Below are 21640 nucleotides of genomic sequence, written 5' to 3' on the forward strand. Positions count from 1 at the left end.
TTGTGTGTATGATCTCTAATCAGCATCTCCCTGGGTATCATTCTCTTTTGTTTGGCACAGATTGAGAATATTTGCTGCTGACATATTCGAAGGACGGCGAATATGAAAAAAGTGATGCTGTGATAAGCCAGGGGCTGTTGTTCCTCTGGTTTGATGACCTTTAGTCTTTGTGACGTGCTCCGTCTAGACACCCCTGATTATTCAGCCACCACGGTTCACTCAGGGTGAGCTGCTGCTGCTGCTGTGTGCCTGTGTGTGCGAAACCGAGATAAAAGCCTGATCTTCTGATTTTTTTATACTTTATTTCACTTGGAAACAATGCTGATTGGGTTCTATTTAGAGGCTGTAGCTGTGATGGCATGCGGCCGTTGGCGGTTAGCGACTCATAGCCAACAGATTGTTGGTGGTTTCTCAGTGGGAGCGACACCAAGCCGAGCGAGACCGCGGGATGCATTACGCTGCCTGTCAGCGCCGGCTGAGCTGGCTGTCACAAGTTTGCTGACGGCTCGATCGACTTTTGGAGCAGGTGGCGATGTAGCGCCCTTTTTTTTCTCCCACTCTATCTTTTCTGTTTCTTTTTCCTTTCTTTTTGTCCTTTCTACTATTTATTCCTCCGCCTCCTGCTTTTATCTGTTTTGTTCTTTCGTGTTGTGGCACCATCCGAGGGGACAATAAACCACTCCATATTCACTTAGTAGTTAAACAAACTTCTAATAGTCTTAATCTCACCGTAATGCACCAAATCTCTGTTTCTCTGTGTGTTGGTTTGTTTCTTTGTCCACAAACTCCTCCCATATCATTAAGAGTTGAGCAACCGATCTTGGCACACAGGTTCATCTTAAGACCAAGAAGGTTCTTATCTATATCAGATAAAATGAAGCCATCCTGTCGTTGAGCAACAGTCTGTTGTTTTTAGCATTTATGCACCTGTGAAAACATATTAAAGCATCCTGTCCTTTTAAATTCACAACAATAACATTTGAATTATACCCACAAAAACTGCATTATGCATGAGAAATTATGACGCCTTCAAAGCAACTGACAAAAATGAACTGGTATTTTTTAAAACTAAACAACATCTACTATGCATTTCTTGCCAGCAGCACCAACAGGGCAGACAGTACTGTAACATGGGCGTGTAACGGCATGCACCGGTGTTTATATATAAGAAGCCTTTTCCTCCCTTACTTTTTATAGTGGACAGTTGGCCTCGGGCAGGTTGCAGTATTCACTGTAAATGAAAGATGGACGTAGGCCTGTGACTCACATATTTATGTATATATATTTATATGTATATAGTCCTTGGACAGGTCTCCAGTCCATCACAGGGCAAACACACAGCAACTCAGAACCTTCTCGCTGTGAGGCAACGCTGCTAACCACCACACCGCTGTGCCACCCTCCTACTTTTGTTTCTGCCGTCTCGCCAACGTTACGCATGTATAACTGCGTGCTAGAAGTCACCGCAATGTCTGTCATATCTATAGTGGCATGACGCCCCCTCGCTCCCCTCCCTGAATCCCCTTTTCTCTCCGCCTATCTCTGTCTCCGTCTGCTCGCACGGTTGCTGGGCAGCTCTCAGGCGAGCTGTCTGCTTTCTGGGACCAACTTGGGATGACAAGCCAGGGCTGAGGCGGGCAGGACGAGGGGGGCGGATGCGCCCTCTTTCTGTCCTTGTTGTTGGGGTCACAGCTTGTCCCCCAATCACCCAGCACCTCCTCTCCTCTCTTTCCCTTTTTTTCCCCTCCTCCCTCCTCCTGCATCCCTCTTCCGGTTCTGCCAAGCCCGTGCCTTCGGAATAGGGCACAGCAGGCAGTTAACCAACTGTTGCCATGCTTGAAGGGCAAAATGAGTGGGAGAGAGAAAGAGTCAACACCACCCTGCTTCTCGCTGCTGTTAGTCAGCGGAGATAAATGTAGGTGCCACAGCGAAGTCAAGCGCAGAAAAGAAAGGCACTGTTTTCTCTTCATGACATCTTCAACTGCAAAAAAAATATGCCTAAACTGTAGATTTAATCCGAAATTGCAGGGATATTGAGCCCGGGTATTTAACAATACAAAATGCAACTTTTTCCGAACTTCTTAATCAGGTTCTTAATCATTAGGGGGGGGAGATAAATTCTAGGCTGATTATCCAGCGGCACAGGAGCTGCTGTAGTCGCCCAGCGTTTCTCAACATCTGCCTCTCAGGCTGCAGTGTTTTTATACCTCCCTGTCAGAGATTAATGCGTGCTGTGGATAATGTGAAGAGGCAAAGTGTTGGAGACAGGAACACGGGAGTCCCTTGACTTTGACAGGAAGCCCTGAAGTGAGTGTTGACAAGTGATACTTGATGTGCATGACGCTAGATGCCAAAGCTGTAAGAGGAGGTGAGCCACAGGAGACAGTTTGTCATTTCAGGGGCGGGAGGGGGGAAGACTGCAGCAGAGCCGGTGAACTGACTGGTAGTGTATTTGAGGAATGCGGGATGATGCTGCATAGTGGAAAACACCCAGAGGAGGCCAATGACATGAGGTAGCATCCCGTCAGTTTGGGTGTTGGGTGGACGATTTAAAGAAAACAGAACTTGATGTATTTGCAAAATTCATCTCAGTTCGCATGAGGTTAAAGGCAAAAAATAACAGAAGCTTCAAGAGGTGCAGTTTTTAATCAGCTTTAGTTGAAGTTTTAGGGCAATCAGATTGACCAGAAGTGTTATTCCCAACAATAACCACCTCCGACAGTTTCATCTTCTCCTCATGAGATGATTACAGGAGAAAAGGACGTCTCATTTGAAAGCCTGAGACAGTCGAGACAGCACAGGACATATAGGTTTTTCTGACACGTGTCTGGGTGCAGATAAAAAGGAGCAAGGTGAGGTAGCTGCTTAGTAACAACAGGTAATAAAACCCAGAGACTAAATGTGTACAGCATTGAGCTTCAAACGGTGTCAGGTGTGCGTGTGCTTTGTAATTTCTGACCATTTCAGTGACTTGAGCAGAATCTTACTTAGATTAAAGTTTCCTTTTAACCTCAGATGCGCTCAGATTTAGAAAGCAGCGTAAGTCATTAGTTTAAAGTTTAATAGTTTTGTAATGTAACTCTTTACATGATCATTTTCAGTTTTATTCAGTTTCTGTTAACTTTTAGATTGTGTTTGCTCATTTCACTTTTTATTTGTTATTTTAGTTTTAGTTTATACTTATAAATTCACTTTATATTCTTTATATTTTGCTATAAAAGTGTGATTTACCCAAACAAGTGCAAGAAAATATAAAGACATTAGGTGTCGCTCAAGACTTTTGCACAGTAATGTAGATATATATTTGTCATGGGCGACATTTAAGACATTTAAGATGTTCAGAGTAGCTTTTATAACACAAACTAAGAACTAAATAGTTCCTGTATATTATCATCGCAGAGGTTCACATTGGCGGCTAGCTTATGTCTCAGCTGCATATTTCCATCAAGGAAACTTAAAAAAGCTTCAAGGATTAACCAGAAATGTCTGCGTAACAACTGCAGTCTTCTTCCTAAATGTTTTTCACTCTCTTTGCATTCCTCAGGGTGAAAGTAATGAAATCGCAGCCTCCGGGCACCATTTCGGGTGGCGCTGTGCTAACGTGTTGATTGATGAATGTGCTTGTAATGCTCCAAGGCCACTAAAAACCTCCATATATACATACTGTGAATGCATATAGATCAGTTCAGCCACCTGTCCTCGCTGTTAACTGCAGCTGTCGTCTTGGAGACACGAAGACCCGCACCTGGTCCTTCCTGCTTTACAGAGGAGAAAGTGCTACGAGCACATGTTTAAGCTTTTAGGTCATGTGAAGGGCAGAGAGCATTACACGTAGGAAGCATGTGTGTTTATGCTCTTCTCTGCTGTACTTCAACAGTGAGTAAAAGAGCCAATCCATTATAAAGCTCATGTTACTGTGTGGTTACTTGTTGTAGTCAGTCTAAACATGGGAAATTTTCTAGCTTCTTTTTCATGCTAATAGCATGCTATTGCAGCAACTAAATCCAATAATCAAAACCACATTTCCTGTTGTTTCTTGTCATAAACAGGATATTACTTTTCTCTGGGGCTCCTGACTCAAGGATCAGACTTAATGGATGCATTTAAAGAGCTGGATTCCACGATGCCCTATTTTTCCAGTGAAATTTGCTCCGAAGCATCTTCTCTTGGGTCCACTGAGTCCTCTTCTGGCTGACTCCTGCACACACTGTACAGTGATACCTCCCTGTGTGACTTTTTAACATTTCAAATTATGACAAAGAGAGATTTGCATGGATTTTACAGGTCTACACTTTCCTACTGGTTTCCTGTAAAACAAGTCTGTTGTTTAGCCACAGGGAAAGTGGAGAGAACAGAGTTTTGGCTGTGTTGCCGTCTTAAGATAAATGTTTCAGTCAGGAACTGTCAAAAGTAGATCGGTATTTCCTTCTGCAATTTTTATTTAGCAGCTTGGCTCTGTGCAGGAAGCAACACAAACATCCCGGGTACAACACAAAACAGGCATCAGTGACGTAAGACAGAACACTGAGTCATGCAGCGTAAAAGGAGGAACTGGGGTGAAGGTGGGTTGCAGAGTGGTTTGCAGATATACCACAACTGTAGGGGAAGTCAAAGGAAATTGATAAGTTAATTAAGTGTGAGCTAAAGCAAATTTTACATTTCAGCCTACCTGCTGTGGATTTCAGGTTTCACTGGGTTACATTAGCAGCTAACTGAGATCAAATAACTGTAAGTTTTGCTGTCAGATGATAACTAACGTCACATTATGCAATTCATTCCAGGAAAACAACCAAACAATACACAAATTTGACTGGGATACTCATCTAAGACCTCCCTTTAAGTTTCGTTCTCACTCACTGTTTACTTTTTACCATTTCCCACAAAAATCTACCCAAAGTTAAAAGTGTGGATAAAAATACACCTTATTGCACCTTTAGACATGACTGTGTGACTGTGTTTATGACCATTTGAAAGCACTAAAAAGCACGTAATAAACTACTTTGTTAATGTATGTGGCTCTTAATAAAAATAACTTTAAGTACTCATTTAGAGTAAAAAAAACACTACTGGGAATAATGGCAATTCAGAGTCTCAGGATAAATAATTAATTTCTGATGAAATTGTGAACTAGAAAAGGAAAGGCCTTTCTAAATTATAGTATGACCCACAAATTTATCTGTGACACCCCCTATGCTAAAATTAGAGCCAAACTAATGCTGTATTTTCACACCTCATAATTCACAGTCATGTGAAACTTGTAATGAAGCTTTGGTCCAATCGTCATAAGCTAAAACAAGTTTGCAGACTTATGTAGAAGACAGATACCATCTACAGTTGTTTGGTTTATTCCCTGTCATCTCCTATGTTTCTTTTCTCTCTGATATTAATAAAGTTAAGACAGCAGTAATGTGCTCTTCATATTTTGTGAACATGTGCAAACATACATGCAAATACAATATATAAGGCAAAAAACAGAGTTTGTACAACTCTAATGTGCCTGAAAGTCAATATTTGGTGGGACCACCTTTATTCTTCAGCACAGTCTGAACTCTCTTAGGCAGCTTTCTTGTCATTTCTTTAAGTCGTCTTCAGGAATAGTTCTCCAGGCTTCTTGAAGGACATTCAAAGCTCTTCTTTGGATGTTTCTGCCTTTTGTTCTGTTCTCTGTCAACAAGATCCCACACTGCTTCAATAATGTTGAGATTTGGGCTCTGGGGAGGCCGATCCATTATAGTGTTCCATGCTTTTACTGTATTTGTGTGTTTGCAATCATTGTCATGCTGAAAAGTTGAGCTGCTGACAATCAGATGATTTTCAGATTGTATTTAACAGTGGATCAAAAAGTGATGGTACTTTTCTGTGTTCATAATTCCACCAATTTTGACAAGATCTCCAACACCGCTGGCTGAAATGCACATCAAACCATGACAGCCCCTCCAACATGTTTTACAGATGGCTGTAGACGCTCACTGTTGTACCGCTCTCCTGTCCTCCTCTGTACATACTGCCAATGATTTGAACCAAAAAATGTGGATTCATCACTCCATCAGACCTGGAAGTCCAGATGCATCTCTCAGGTCCTGTGTCAGGTCATTGTTGGATTTTTTTTCCTGTTTCACCAGGGTATAACTTTTAGCTACTGATCATCTGCTATAGATAGTTTATTAGGTCCAATACTTATTTCATCCAGTTTACTCAAATATTTTTAAGGACACACTGCACACCATGCTGAGATATGTCAGGTTTTCAACTAATAGCTCTTTGGGAATCATCTTGTTGGTGCAAAAATACTATTTTACCTGTCAAACTGTGTAATCTTTGACATTTTTTTTTCATAAATTCAACAAAAGAAATGGTTTCTTTAACAAAAGGGGCTTTTTATGCTTGGACGATTCACAGGTCAGTGTTAAGTGGCTTAACAAAGAAAAAACATTCAGGTACACCTTTTCATCTCCAAACTGGTGCTACAGTCATTAATAGTTTTCACAGGGATCACTGATGCTCACCTCTTCTGTAGTTTCGAAAACTGCCACCTTCCTTCTCTCTCTTTACCACTGTGTGATTGCACTGATTACAAGTCTCCTGCAGAATAAAAGAGTTCAGGACTAGATGGAGAGTCGTGATTGGAATAAGGCGAAATGAATCACTGAGGTAATTACACAGCAGCGATGGAAAGATAATGAGAAGTCGTAAGCGTTTAATGCCAAATGTGAAATGGTTATCGACACCAACATGATGTAGAGGAACGTTAAAGAAGTGCAAAGCCTAATCTCATAGTTTGCAGTACTTATTGGGGATTAAAGACTCCCTGTAAAGTTGTCTTGAATTATTTCTTTGTGCAGTATCCGCGCATATTACAGAATGGATTTCACCTTGAACTCCTATAGCGACTTTGATGCATTAAACATACCCGTGTTTGCGTGTGGCCTGAGGGATTGTGTATGAACAGGTTTGTGTGTGTGGGGGGGAGGGAGGTAGGTTGCCTGTGTGAATTATAGATGAGGAAGCGGGGGTGATGGCCAAGTTAAAAGGGAGGAAGCAAAAACCTTGGAGGAGAGTCTCTGTCAAATTATCTGTCTGGATCACCAGCTTGAACCAAAACACGCCACAAACACAGACCGCAGCTTCAGCGCTCACGTTGTTACCATAGAGCAACACGTTTCCTGCAGCATGTTTTCATTATTATTTCAGGAAAATCTTTGTGTGGGTTTTGAAAATAAAACCGGAGAATCGAGTGGCACTTTAGTGATTTAAAGTACAGCAGCATTGCTAAGCAACACGAACGTGCAGTCTTTATTTAGCCTTTAGCACTTGCTCGAGGAGGTAGGAGTCTGTTTAGCAGAAGCTACTAAGTCATCAGGTGGCAGCCATACTCATTATCCTCAGTAACCTTGGCACTAAATACAGGCCTGTAGGTGCTTTATGGATGCTTTGCATAAAAAAACTGTCTGAGATTGTTCTTAAAACTAGAGTGAAAATGATTAGAGGTGGTTTCAAAATAGAAGTAATCCTTGTCAGTGTTTCTTCTAAAGACACCTCTGTGGATGTTGTGAGATCATCTACTCATCACAGGACTGACAATTCTGCCCTTTCACCTACTAAGTGATGTGTTCACATCTGCCAGTGCTGAAGTTCCAAGAACTTCAGTTCCGCCAATGGCCACTAGGGGCCAGCTCCGAAAGTGAGTCAATCCCCATGGACGTCAGTGTGAAAATGTCCAACTCTGAAGCAGAAATTATAGTAAACATCTTGCTGCAGTGGATGGTACTTTTCAAACACAAGGGATTAGAAATAAAAACCTGCCTCTAAAACAACCCTGCTTCAAAAATAAAGAGTTTGCTACCCAGTCATTATACAAGTGCTTTTTTCTATACATAATAGGGGTGGGGGGGGAAATCGATACTGTGTAGTATCGTGATATTTTGTTTGCTAATAATGTATCGATACAGGGACAGCAGAAATCGATATTTTGTTGCAAACAAGGTTTTTGGGGACTAGAACTCTGACTTCAGAGCATGTTGATCCTTTTTCTGAGCAAGAATCCTGACATTCCTTCACTGTCCAAATGTGTTTAACTTTTTTTGGCAGCAATAAACATGACAGTTTACTTATTTTAATTTAAGACATGTTTTATTTTAATTAAGTTTAAAACTTTTTTATTTAATGTAAAATTATATTTTGTTTTAATTTACTTTCAAATTATTCAGTTGCTGAATGGGCTGCATAGTTTTCATAAGTTGCATAGTTCAGAATAGCTATAATTGTACCAGATGGTTGCATTCAGTTAAGTTGGACTAGACTATAATACAAGCCGTTCAGTTTGTCAACAATAAAACTGACTGAAATGAGAGAAAGACTGAGTGTGAGACTTTGATATTAGATAAAATGAATATTGATAAAGTTTACCTTTATGTACAGAATCTGAATATCGCAAAATATTTTAAAAAATTGCAATAATATCGTATCGTGCGTTAAGTATTGTGATAATATCGTATCATGGGATGTATGGTGATTCCCACCTCTAATGCACTTTTAATCTAATGTTCACATACGAATGCATCAGGGGCAACTCAGGGTGCCCAAAGATACATAACTTAGAGGGGCCAAGGATCGACCCTCCAACCTTCTGATTGGTGGATAGCCTGCTTTACCTTCTGAGCCACAGCCAAACCTTTAAACTTAATCATAATCTGTGACATTGTTGAGAAAGCAAAAAATGTATGAGTTCTATGAAGGCCACTTTAGTTTTGGATGGTCGTGCCAGCTGCAGTAATTTATATGTGGCAGAAATGCTGTTCTTGGACCACCTGGTGGTGGGTAAAGCATTACTGACAAGCTACATCAGCAAATACAATAGACATCTTCAAAAGTAAAAGAACTGAAGTGACAGTGGGTTGCAAAGAAGCTTGCAGAGTCAGCAGCAACTGTTTGCACAGTGATGCAATTTAAGCAGCCTATCTGAGATTTGCAAATGACGAAGTGTACAGGCTGAGCCATGGTTTCGTGTTGAGGGGTTGGAGCTAATGTTGTGCTCAGGGGGGAACGCTGTGATGGGGAAAACTGCTTATTTATGAGTTTTCTTGGCATCCAAAGGATAGGATAAGAGTACGGCTCATTGTGAGCTTTCTCTCAGGGTTTCAGCATTAAGATCAGTTAATTGCCTTTGAAGAAATGTCGAAATTGACCTGATCAAGTGAGACAGATCAAGTGTCTTCTCCACTGATTTTTAGTTAATGTATGTTTGTAAAGGCTTCAGTGTGAAATTCGGATTTGGATCTCCAAGACTCTGCAGGTCATTTGCCAGAGTTAGAAACTGCCAATAATGCAGAGAGGCTGCTCAATTAAAACACAACCAGATAATTCTGGAAGTGTCTTTCTGCCATTTTTTTTGCCTCTTCTCATTTCAGAGAAGTTGAGCGAGGTTTTGTCGGGGCCTTTCACACGACACTAAAATAAGTATTAATTTCCTGTTTGCCTCATTTCTGATGAAGAGGGCAAATCTGTGGATTATGTCGCCCTCTGACCTCCATCTCCGCCTTCCTCCATCCTTCCTCCGTCTTCTCTCAGTTTGCCCCCTGTTTGACCCACTTGGAATCCCTCCTCCAGGGAGGCGTATGCGGGTCAAGTTGGATGTCAGGATGCACAAAAAGTATCTAGTCATCTGTGTTCGACCTTTCCAAGGGCTGATGAGTAATGACGTGTTTGTTCCACCTTGCACTTTGTTCTTTTGTTTGTTTTTAAACCGATGAAGATGATGCGCTGGTGGGTTGACAGTCGCTTTGGATGACTGATAAGATTGTGAAGATGTCAAATTATCATCCTGTAAAAGCTTGAATTAATGAGTTTGGTGATAAGATAAGAAACTCTTTAGATATATCGTTTTTGTTAAAAAGCAGTCTGGGGAAATCAGTGGGTGTTTGCTGATTCTGGTGCTTTGCAGAGACAAAGAGACAGTCATGAGAAGGCCAAAAACATACTTTTTTACTCAGTTAAGCAACTCCTGTTAATTGGTTTCATCCTACAGTGAGGAAAAGTTGCACTTAATAATGAATTACTCATGAGTAATGAAGATGGATGCACTTTTGAAAATAAAAGAATGACGAACTGTGCTGAGGAACATTTGGGTTTCATAAACAGGGCAGCTGCTGTGTGAGAGACAGGATCATTTACTGTAACCATTAAAAACATGTGGTGCTCAGTCCAGCGGTTCTATTCCTGTCACGCTCCCGATATTTTTGGACGGAGCTGTAACTATACGTCTCTCAGTTTCTTTCTTTCCCTTCATCCCTTTCTCTTTCTGGCTAAGCCTCCCTGGCTGGGCAGCTCTCCTCTGTAAGAGACATTACTTCCTGTATGATCTTAGTTTTTTTTTTTCTTTCTCTGCCTTTCTTCAGAGAGCCTGCCTGCCTTTTATCTGGTTCTGTCTGTATGCAGATGGATAACTAATTAAAGAAAAATAGAACTGAAGCAAAATAAGCGAAAATATTTAAAATTTTAATGTTCATTGTACCAGAGGGTAGTTTTGGAAGCCGGGGATTGTAGCCCAAGGATTTCCGCCTGATTTATAGCTGAGTTGCTGCCCAAAGTGGAGGAGTTTAAACATCTCTGGGTCTGACTGGAGCAGAATTGAAAGCTGAGGGTGAATTTATGAATTTATGATGTTATGGTGAATTTACTGAAATGTCCACTCCTGGGAATATTGTGGCATTGTGTTAGCACACACCTGAATGCTACTGACCTGCAAACTGCCAAAACTAATGCTTTTATAGAGATGCTCAGACTTATCAATCATCAGTACGCTTAACCTCTTAATTCTTAACCTCTGATGTTAGTAAGGGTGTATCCAGGAGGTTCCTATAGAGCAGGGGTGGGCAACTTCAGGCCTCGAGGGCCGGTGTCCTGCAGGTTTTAGATATCACCCTGGGTCAACAGACCAGGCCTGTGGAGAATGAAAGACATGTTGAGGAGGTAATTTAGCCATTTGAATCAGCTGTGTTGGATCAAGGACACATCTAAAACCTGCAGGACACCGGCCCTTGAGGCCTGGAGTTGCCCACCCCTGCTATAGAGGAAGGACAAAGAGTCGTGTGAAAACTGTTTTCTGCTAGTTCCAGGTTCTTGGAAAGCAGCTGAATAATAAAGAGGACAGCCACAACAGGAACCTGTCCAGCAAGCAGACTGGTGGGATATCACAAGGGCTGGGTTTTCAAAATAAGGGCCAGGAGATTATCCACTAGTAATCTGATTGCATATGGTGATGAACCATTAAAGACATATAAACAAACATACAGAAATGAGTTTCCATATAATTGAAAGTATAAAGTCTTTGCGTGGGAAATACTGAAAGTTCACCTGTAACTCAGAAACTTTAAACATTCATAATAAAAATCTGCTTTCTGTACAATTTACATGTGGTTATAACCTTAAACTGCTAAAATAGTAGTATAGTTTTCAGCAAGCATTAGCGGCATTAGTAAATACATTTCCTACTCTGTGCATCAACTGAGCAGACGAATGAAAATGTCTTAAATTACAAGAGACCTTGTGGTTTAATTTAATAGCTAAAGGCTAAAGCTGATAAGTTAAGCATGACCACATGGGTTAATAGCATAAGCACAAAAAATTACTGTCGAGCAAGACAACATTAATAACAGTGGCATTGTTCTGTCACTTGCAGAGATGTTCATTCTTTTAAAAAAAAAAAAAGAAGGAAATATTTGACTTTCCTCCTCTGTGAGTTATCTTTTCCCCACTTTTTCCCCTCTTATTCTTTCTACTCTAATAACTCACCCCCCCCCCCCCCCTTTCCTGTTTGGAAAATCTCTTCTCCCCTCCTCTCTCTCCTTCATTCAGCCCTCTGTTGCATTCGGTGTCTCTCTCCGAATGCCTGTTTTTGGCTCCAGAACTCCCCCACGGTCCTTTCACACTGTTTTAATGTTAACAGGATGCTCTGTGTTCTGCCTCCTTACAGTCCCAAAGCAGAGCAAACGTGCAAATCTGTGTTTCTTCATGGCCGACTTAAGCTTTAACTCATCCCCTGGCTCAGCCCCAGCGGTCCGATCCAAGAATTTGATAAATCTTAAAAGCAGCTCGCCATGGAGTGCGTCTGTTTGGCATGCACACTCTTGTAATCACTTGTTTGTGGAAGATAATTATTTTTGATTTATTCTTTAGAATATTATCATCCCTACAATTGAATTGGAAGCTATCCTAATGACTTCTGTTTCTATTTTTTTTTTTTTTGGCCACATAAAAACTGCGACCACGTTGTAGAACTTTACATAGTGAAAATTTATCAAAGTACTTGGGGAAATTCGTAGTAGATACCAAAAGAGTTTTTCATGTCAGTCTCCAAACATGTTTGTTTCTGCTGTAAAGTTTTAACATGGGCGTCAATGGATATTGATCGCCTTTGGGGGCACCCTCAAGTGGCCATTAGAGGAACTGCAGTTTTGGTGCTTTTGATCCACATCTGCTTCTCTCAAGAAATGAGAGTTGTGCTTTAGAAGTGCTGATAGTTGGTTTTTGTCAACTTTTACCAGAGCCAAGCTAGCTAAAATTTCCCCATTATCACTTTTAACGTATGCTAACCTACACCTTAACCCACTTACCCTACAAAGTCAGTTACAGATTAAAAGGAAATCTTGCTTTTTTGAAGGAAAACCAAACAGTACGATCTTGTTAGAGAACAAAACCATTTGTTTCATATGGTTTTGCAAAAGAAAGCATGTGCAATAACAACAACAATAAAACAATGCTTGCAATGACACTCAAGCCCATAATGAGAAAATAAAACACCCAGACAGGCAAAAAATATTCACACGTGCTGACACTGTGAATAGATTAGATCATCTCTGGCTTTGTTGTTGTGCATCAGCGGCAGCTTAAAAGAGAGGAAAGGCCACGCTGACGATCGGATTAACGCTGCCGGCAGACTCCAGGTGACAGAGCTAAGCTGCATGTCTCCCGCCCGGCTGCTTCAAGCACAGTCCAAAATGAAAGCTGTCATGTAGAAAACGCCCCTCATTTGATTCAGGACTAGCTAGACATGATTCAGAGGTTTAAATGTAAAGATGTTGGTGAATTAAAGCAGCTTAGGCTTGTTTCTGACCCAGTGACACACAGCTCCTCTTTTAGAGAGAAGGATGTTACAAGTTAAACATATTTTTCCACAGTTTAATGATGTCCTAACATGTATTCTTTTTTTCCCTCACAGAGAAGACGCCTCAGCTCGTCGCTTTCCTATCTCATTGATCACCGACGACAGCTTTTCAACTTCGGTAAGCCAACACAGTTTTAACATGAATTCTTCTCAGTATTTTAGTTAAAAACACAGCTTCAAAGGTGTTACAGTAACAACATTGAATAAATTCATGAATGGCTGATGAGTTATTTCACTCCAGAACAAAGAACATAGACACAGTGACTCATGCTCTGAAAAGCATGGCATAGGGGAACAGTCGGCTACAAACATAACATTTTTCCATACAGGACACAGCTAGGGCCCTTGTGAACATAATAATGTTACCCACAGCTGGCTCAATGATATAAATACCATGCTAATACAACCTGAACTACAGCAACAACAAAAAAAACTTTACTTAAAAAGAACTTTATCCACTTATTTAAAAAGTGGATATTTAAATTTATAAGTGGCATCTCAATGCAATTTAGAAGTAGGTGTAGACCCTACAATATTACAGAAATAATGTTCAGCAACTTATATGAAACTCATTTTTGCATGTCACGCTGCAGCTAAGCATGTTTCAGTTTGACAAGGATGCAGTTTCATGCAAAACAAAGTCAGCGGAGAGCGATGAGTTGTTTTCTACTCTAGTCTTGAACAACTTAATAAATGTGCTCCATCCGATTTTACCTCCATGAGATAAAATGACGCACCATCGCTGCCATCTGCAGAGCCACCTTATATACATATAAACCTAGGCAAGGCAAGGCAAGGCAAGTTTATTTGTATAGCACAATTCAACAACAAGGTGATTCAAAGTGCTTTACAGAGACATTAGAAACAAGAACAAATAAAAAGCATGATTTAAAATTGAATAAAACAATCAAATAAACTAACTAACTAATTAACAAACAAACAAACAAACAACAGTATATAAAATCAAAACAGATAAAATCAGAACAGTAGATAAAATCAGTAGTTAAATGTAAGTTTTGAAATTTAAGCTTAAAGTGTGGATTTGGTGCTTTATTCAAATGCAGCTGAGAACAGGTGAGTCTTCAACCTGGATTTAAATAAACTGAGTGTTTCAGCTGATCTGAGGCTTTCTGGGAGTTTGTTCCAGATATAAGGAGCATAAAAGCTGAATGCAGCTTCTCCGTGTCTGGTTCTGACTCTGGGAACTGATAAAAGACCGGATCCAGATGACCTGAGGGATCTGGATGGTTCATACTGGGTCAGGAGGTCATTGATGTATTTTGGTCCTAAACCATTCAGAGCTTTATAGGCCAGCATCAGAACTTTAAAGTCTATCCTCTGACGGACAGGCAGCCAGTGTAAGGACCTCAGAGCTGGACTGATGTGGTCCACTTTTTTGGTCTTAGTGAGGACTCGAGCAGCAGAGTTCTGAATGAGCTGTAGTTGTCTGACTGATTTTTTAGGTAGACCTGTAAAGATGCTGTTACAGTAATCAAGCCTACTAAAGATGAATGCATGGACTAGTTTTTCCAGGTCCTGTTGAGACATCAGCTCTTTTATCCTTGATATATTCTTGAGGTGATAGTAAGCTGACTTTGTTATTGTCTTAATGTGTTTTTCTAAGTTTAGGTCTGCATCCATCACTACACCCAAATTTCTCGCCTGGTTTGTGGTTTTTAGATGTATAGATTGAAGTTCTCTGGTGACCTGTAATCGTTTTTCTTTGGCGCCAAAGACTATTACCTCAGTTTTGTTTTTGTTTAGCTGGAGAAAATTGTGGCACAACCAGTCATTGATTTCCTCAATGCATTTACCAAGAGCCTGTACAGGGCCTCGGTCTCCTGGTGACATTGTGATATATATTTGTGTGTCATCTGCATAGCTGTGATAGTTTATTTTGTTGTTGTTTATAATCTGTGCCAGTGGGAGCATGTAGATGTTAAACAGAAGGGGTCCCAAGATGGAACCTTGGGGAACTCCACATGTGATACTTGTCTGCTCAGATGTGAAGTTACCTATTGATACAAAGTATTTCCTGTTTTCTACGTATGTTTTGAACCAGTTTAGTACAGTTCCTGAAAGACCTGTCCAGTTCTCCAGTCGTTTGAGTAATATGTTGTGGTCAACTGTATCAAATGCTGCACTGAGATCCAGTAAAACTAGGACTGACATTTTTCCACTGTCTGTATTCAGACATATGTCATTAAACACTTTGGTCAGAGCGGTTTCAGTGCTGTGGTTCTGTCTAAAACCTGACTGGAAGGCATCGTAGCAATTATTCTGTTTTAAGAAGTAACTGAGCTGTTGAGAAACTGCTTTTTCAATGATCTTACTTAAAAACGGGAGATTTGAGATCGGCCTGTAGTTGTTCATTTGTGTCTTGTCAAGATTGTCCTTTTTCAGTATAGGTTTGATTACAGCAGTTTTTAGTGATTCTGGAAACACACCTGATAATAAAGAAAAGTTGACGATCTGTAACAGGTCTGACTCTAAAGTCTTTGAGACCTTTTTGAAAAAACTTGTTGGCAGGACATCTAAACAGCAGGAGGAGGAGTTCAGTTGACCTAAGATGTCCTCCAGGTCTTTGCTGTTAATAGGTTGAAACTGTTTCATGGTGTTTAAACAGTTTTTTGGTGGACACAGTACATATCCTGGATCTGCTGTTGATGTACCAATTGCTTGTCTAATTTTTTGGATTTTTTCAGTGAAGAATTTGGCAAAGTCATTGCAGGCCATGGTCGAATGAAGTTCAGCTGCCACTGACACAGGAGGGTTTGTTAGCCTGTCAACTGTAGAAAATAAGACCCGAGCATTATGGCTGTTTTTAGTGATGATGTCAGAGAAGTAGGACCTCCTTGCATTCCTCAGTTGTAAATTATAATTGTGAAGTTTCTCTTTATAAATGTCATAATGAACCTGGAGGTTTGTTTTTCTCCATCTGCGCTCAGCTTTCCTACACTCTCTTTTTTCATTTTTCACCAGTGTGGAGTTTCTCCATGGAGACTTTTTCCTTCCAGAGATAACCTTCACCTTAATGGGAGCAATAGTGTCCATTACATTTAACATGTTAGCATTGAAGCTATTGACGAGCTCATTGACTGACCCTCTGGACAGGTCAGGTGTTAATGGGAAGACCTGGTTAAAAATTGCACTACTGTGTTCAGTTATACACCGTTTTGTGATCACTGTTGTTGATATATTTGTGTGGGCTGAGATTTTACTTTCAAAGAAAACACAGTAATGATCAGACAGGCCCACATCAGACACAGTAACCTACTAGAGACATCGCTGATAAACTCTGGCTTAATGAGAGCTTTTAAAGTGACATAAAGAAAAGAAAAAGCAAAAGCAGGAAACCTGCTGCCAGATTCACTACTTCTGCTCAAATGCCCCCATGACATTTCACACTCAGTTTTCCCATGACTCATGGGGCCCAGGGAGCCAGCTCTAAGTGACTGCACTCAGCCAGAGGATCAGCTTGACTATTGTCAAATATATATATATATATATTTAAATATAATAGAGGGGGAATTATGCTCACAAAGAAGAGAAATGATTGTTTGCGTTGGTGTCATGACGGATATTTTTGTATGCCAAAAAGGAGTCATTAAGCTGAAAGTCTAATCTTGTGTTTTCCCGCTGATATGTGTTTGAGTGGCGTCACAGAGAGAGAAATGACAGAGCGAGCGGCAGGACGGAGATTTCACAACCATCTGTTTCTATATCTAGCTTGTGTTAACAACGCGCTCGCTCCTAAGCAACGACTTCTGGATGCATTTGAGCTGTGTTTGTTTGCGTGAGCCGGTGGGTGTTTGTGTACGTGTCAGTTGATTTCTAGCAGATTGTGTGCGTAGGTGTAGGTGTATACAAGTGCGGTAGTGCAGTAATTGGCATCAAAATTCACTTCAGTTTGGGTAATAAAGAGAGGGCTTGGGCTGACAGACAGGAAGTTTTGAGAAACACGGCGGCGAGCTTGTGCTGTGTAAACATGTCACAGTTGTCCTGTTTGTCCTGGCAGCCGTTTGTTTGATGTGTCAATAATAGAAAGTTATTCAGTTCACAAGTGTAATTCCAGCTCTTCATGATCATGAATGGTCCACTGTCTACTTGGTGGGCACGGTAGGCTGGTAGAGATTTGCCTCCACTCTTTAATACCATAATAAAAACGAAATAATAAGCTAAAAAAACCCAAAATTATTAGCACTGAGCCTTCAGGAGATACATTCAAAACGAGCTTTGATGTATTTCACAGCTATAGGGCTTCGTTACGCTGTCTTTAATTCACATAGTTTTCTTTTCTTTAACTGTCTGTCGATATGTGCGTATCTGAGGATCCTGGCAAAGCTGTACCTCAGCCTCCAAGTGTTGTAAGTAATTAAGTAAGTTTATTTATTTATTAAATACTTTTCACATACAAACAGTCAAAAAGTAGTGTAAAAAAAACAAGTAAAAGAACTAAAAAATGAAGTGGCATAAAAACAAGAAAAAAAACCACCTGTATGGTGTTCAGACGCTGAATTCATTTCTTTTACACCATCTTTACTGTAGACCCCGTCTACATGTCTCTGAGCAGTAACTTCATTTCAGTTGACGTCAGGTCAGCGATTCCTCTCTGATATCCCAGTTTGACTCGGCGCAGAGCAAACCATCTCCAGCCGAGATGAACTGAGTCATCTCTTGGGTTTGAAAGCCTCACCTTTACTCCTCCAAACATACCTCTGGTCATTGTGACCAAGCATCTCAGTCTTTGTCTCATCTCTCCATAAAACCTTTCTCCAGAAGGCATCTGGCTTGTCCATTTGGGCAGCTGCAAATTTTAGTTGAACATACAGTATAGGTGTCGATTTTGGAACAGGGGCTCCACCAGGGGGAGCAGTGATTCTGCCAATTACGCTGACACCATTGAATGCACAGGTTCACCTGACACAGATGTGCCGGGGAAGATACTGCAGAAGCAAACAGTTTTTGATCATGCAGTTTATTATGCTTGACTGTGTTGTTTTTCTTTCGATGTGTGTTCCTTATGTATCTAAACAATCTGGCTGTAACCTTTTTTGAAAAGCAAAAGGTGTGGGAAACGACAATAGGAGCCAAGACTAAACTGGAAGGGTTGCAAGATGATTAACAAAATTAGGAGTTTTCTCAAGTTTTCTTTTTCTTTTATTGATTATTTTTGTAATCAAAGCATGAAAGGCATACATTCTTGATTTATTTCTCTTTTAAATCCTGCTGTGTGGTATTTTTCTTACTGTCATAGCAACTAAAGAGTCTACATGCAAAAATATATAATTAATACTGCCCCCATTAGCACCACCAGCAGCATAAAAGCCTAAAATGACATCTAGAGCCCAACCTGTAACCAGCTATCAGGATATTGATGAGTTAAACGGCTCCGCTCCCATTTGTGACCCCCCCCCCCCCGGATCCTGCAGGCTCTGCTGACCTCTTTGTGGATCCATAACGTGGTCAAAGTCACACTCCTCTACTGGTTGCACTGGCTGTTATATCACCATGGAAACAATGACATCACTGCAGGATGGGGCTGATGCATGCCAGGGAACATCTACTGCTATGATGAGGTTGGGGGCTGAAAATAAAGGGTGCAGAAAGCCAGCAGTTGCTTTCAGTTAAACTCAACCCTGAATTGCCTTAAAAGGGGGAACATCAGTTTGCAGGTGTGGGTTACTTAAAATGAACTGCATAGCACACATTAATGAACTTACTGTTGTCATTGTTTTCGAGTGAGGAGCATTTAGATTACATAAAGTGAATATATTGTCATGGTTACTATGATGATGACTAAGCACCTGTATGGGTTTGTTTGTGTGATGAACACATATCAGTTCAGCCTACATCGTGTTTTGGTGACAGCTGCAGCAGGCAATGTGTTTAACTAATGCACATATGTACAAATTTAAAGGATTTTTTTCAAGCTTGGAGAAATTTTGGAAGGGTCAAGGAAATTAGCTCAGAAATTACTAACAGTAATAATAAGTTAAAGTTAAGTTAAAACCTACCAAGTATAACTTACATACACCAGTTAGACATCACATTATGACCATTACGACAAGCATAAGGATTTGAGCAAGGTTGACAAACTGGCCAGATTGTGATAGCTAGATGAATCGTTCCGAGCATCTCCGAACCTGCAGCTCCTCTGGGTGTTCCCAGTCTGCAGTGATCAGTTTCTGTTGAAAGTGATACAAGGAAGGAACAGCACTGAACCAGAGACAGGGTCATGGGTGGCCACAGGTCAATGATGCACATGGGCAGCTAAGGCTGGCCCGTATGGTCTGATCCAGCACACAAGCTACTGCATATCAAATTGTTCATCACAGCTTGTTGCAGAAGAACGTGCATAGCCACAGACCAGTCAGAGTGCCCATGCTAACCTCTATCCACAAGTTCCCACAATGGGTACATGAGCAGCAGAACCGGACCATGAACGATGGAAGAAGATGGCCTCGTCTGATGAATCAGGTTTTCTTTTACATCATGTGGATAGATGGGTTCATGTGCATTGCTCACATGACCGGCAAGTGTCATGGTTTGAAAACAAACTATGTATCTAAGCACTGAAGACCATGTGCACCAGTTCATGGAAAAAGTACTCCCTGCTGGCTGTGGACTCTTTCTGCAGGATAATGCACCCTGCCACAAAGTAAAAATGGTTCAGGAATGGCCTCAAAATTCCCCAGATCGCAATCTAATCCAGCATCTATGACGTGCTGGACAAAAGTCTGATCCATGGAGCCTCCACCTCAAAACTTACAGGACTTATCAGTCAAATCAGTCATCCAGTGTTGTTATATTGTCCTCTTTAGGGACATGTATGTGGACATGTTGAAAAGTTTATTAGTAAAACTGTATATATGAACCCCAATCATTACTGACAAATTAAAGAGGTTTAAGGAGGTTATATTCCACAGTCCCACAATTTTACGATCCCTTTTGAGGAACAACTTATCAGCGGTGGGGAGGAAGAACTCCCTTTTAACAGGTAAGAGTCCTTCATGAAACCCAAGAGCTCGGGGAGAGGCAGCCATCCACCATGACTGGAAGAGTGTGATGGAGAAGAGAAGAGAAAAAATAGAGCACCGAGACACGAGGCAGCAACATAAAAGACATTTTAAAAAACTAAGTAATCATCAATCGTCAAGTTTTATGAGTCGATAAAAATCTTATTTTACCATGTATGAGTCTAGCTCATCTTCTTGGCAGGAGATACATGGACAGATCTGGACTGTGACCAAAGAAAGGGAAGGAGACCCGGATACAGTCACTTAGATCTCTTGAAGCAGTTATTTGATAGGAATGCAGATACATAGTGATGTAAACACAGCAAAAAGAAAGGCTGGTGACATTAGTTTTTGATACTCAGGTTATTGTTTAAAGTATTAATAAATAAAAAGTAGGACACAAACAACCTTGAGCTTTTTTACAGTTTTATTATCACGTGATTTAAAATATTTAATGTATTTTTACTGAGTAATATCAACATTATCTAGAAAACAGTGCTTTTGAAAGAGGTGCTAATATAATCTCAGGGCACCTCTACCCCAGTTATTACGGCACTTAATCTGTAAGGAGTGGATATCACCCCTGCCTCGTGTTCACGGCTGTGAGTTTGTGTGTGCGCGTGCCTCGCTCATCGTGCTGCTCTCCAGCATTTACACAGTTCATTCACACTTCGCTGAAGGCACTCATTACGCTTCATACCCCCCCAGCCCCCCGCCACATGTTCTGCTGAGTCAGCAAAACATAATCTGTCCATCTGCTGCCAGAGGAGGAAGCCACTGGATTCTGGGTTGATTACAGGTCACGGGAAACTTTTTTGTCCTTTAGTACTTCACAGTTCTTCTGTTCAGTGTGACAGTCAGCCATCATTCAGTGCACCAATGCGCGTGTAACAAGCTGATTTGCTTGAAAAAAGACACGAACAATAAATAAAATATCTATATCTCTATAACACGTTCATTTCATACAGATATTCAGTAGATACTATCGTGAGATTAGTCTGCTCAAAAGCAAATAGAAGAGATTAAATGATACTGTTAATCTGTAGTGTGGTGTAGAAAATCTTACCTAGTGACCGTGCTGATCCTAGCTGCAAACACAAAGGTTCTCCAACACACACACACATTCAAACACACACTCGGCCTCTCCCACAGAGGATTAAGGCCAGGTTGGCCTACTGAGACAGGCTGCCAGAGATTCCATCCTCCATCCTAAATGGATGGTGACATTCCGATGTGAGTGGCGCTCTACGGAGGCATGATGGGTGACCCAGATTGGGGTGGGGTTGGAAGGGGGGATGAGGTGCAGACAGGGAGGGAAATGTGGTGGGATTAGAGCTTGGGTGGTGCGATGAGATGCTGGGGGTGGAAGGTAGAGAGGAGCGCAGCAGGGGGTCATGAGAGCGCGAGACGATGACAGTAAAAGAGGAAAGAAAGACGAAGAAGAGAAACCCACTCATGT

At 41.0% G+C, this 21640-nt stretch overlaps 1 protein-coding gene and 1 long non-coding RNA gene across 2 annotated transcripts in view; one reads left to right on the forward strand and one right to left on the reverse strand.

Moving 5' to 3' along the window:
• Positions 1-21640, forward strand: part of LOC113015603 (uncharacterized) — a 79760-nt gene that overhangs the window by 31567 nt on the left and 26553 nt on the right. Inside the window, exon 3 of the mRNA XM_080297098.1 lies at positions 13217-13280. The gene's annotated coding sequence lies outside the window, so the exon portion shown is untranslated. The remainder of the gene's footprint in view (positions 1-13216; positions 13281-21640) is intronic.
• LOC145424525 (uncharacterized) lies at positions 20595-21387 on the reverse strand. The gene is made up of 2 exons (XR_013905611.1): positions 21248-21387; positions 20595-21084 (listed from the first exon to the last, which is right to left on the reverse strand). It is a non-coding gene; the product is annotated as an uncharacterized LOC145424525 (long non-coding RNA).

This window comes from Astatotilapia calliptera, chromosome 23, assembly GCF_964374335.1.
Source record: "Astatotilapia calliptera chromosome 23, fAstCal68.1, whole genome shotgun sequence".
Taxonomy (NCBI): Eukaryota; Metazoa; Chordata; class Actinopteri; order Cichliformes; family Cichlidae; genus Astatotilapia; species Astatotilapia calliptera.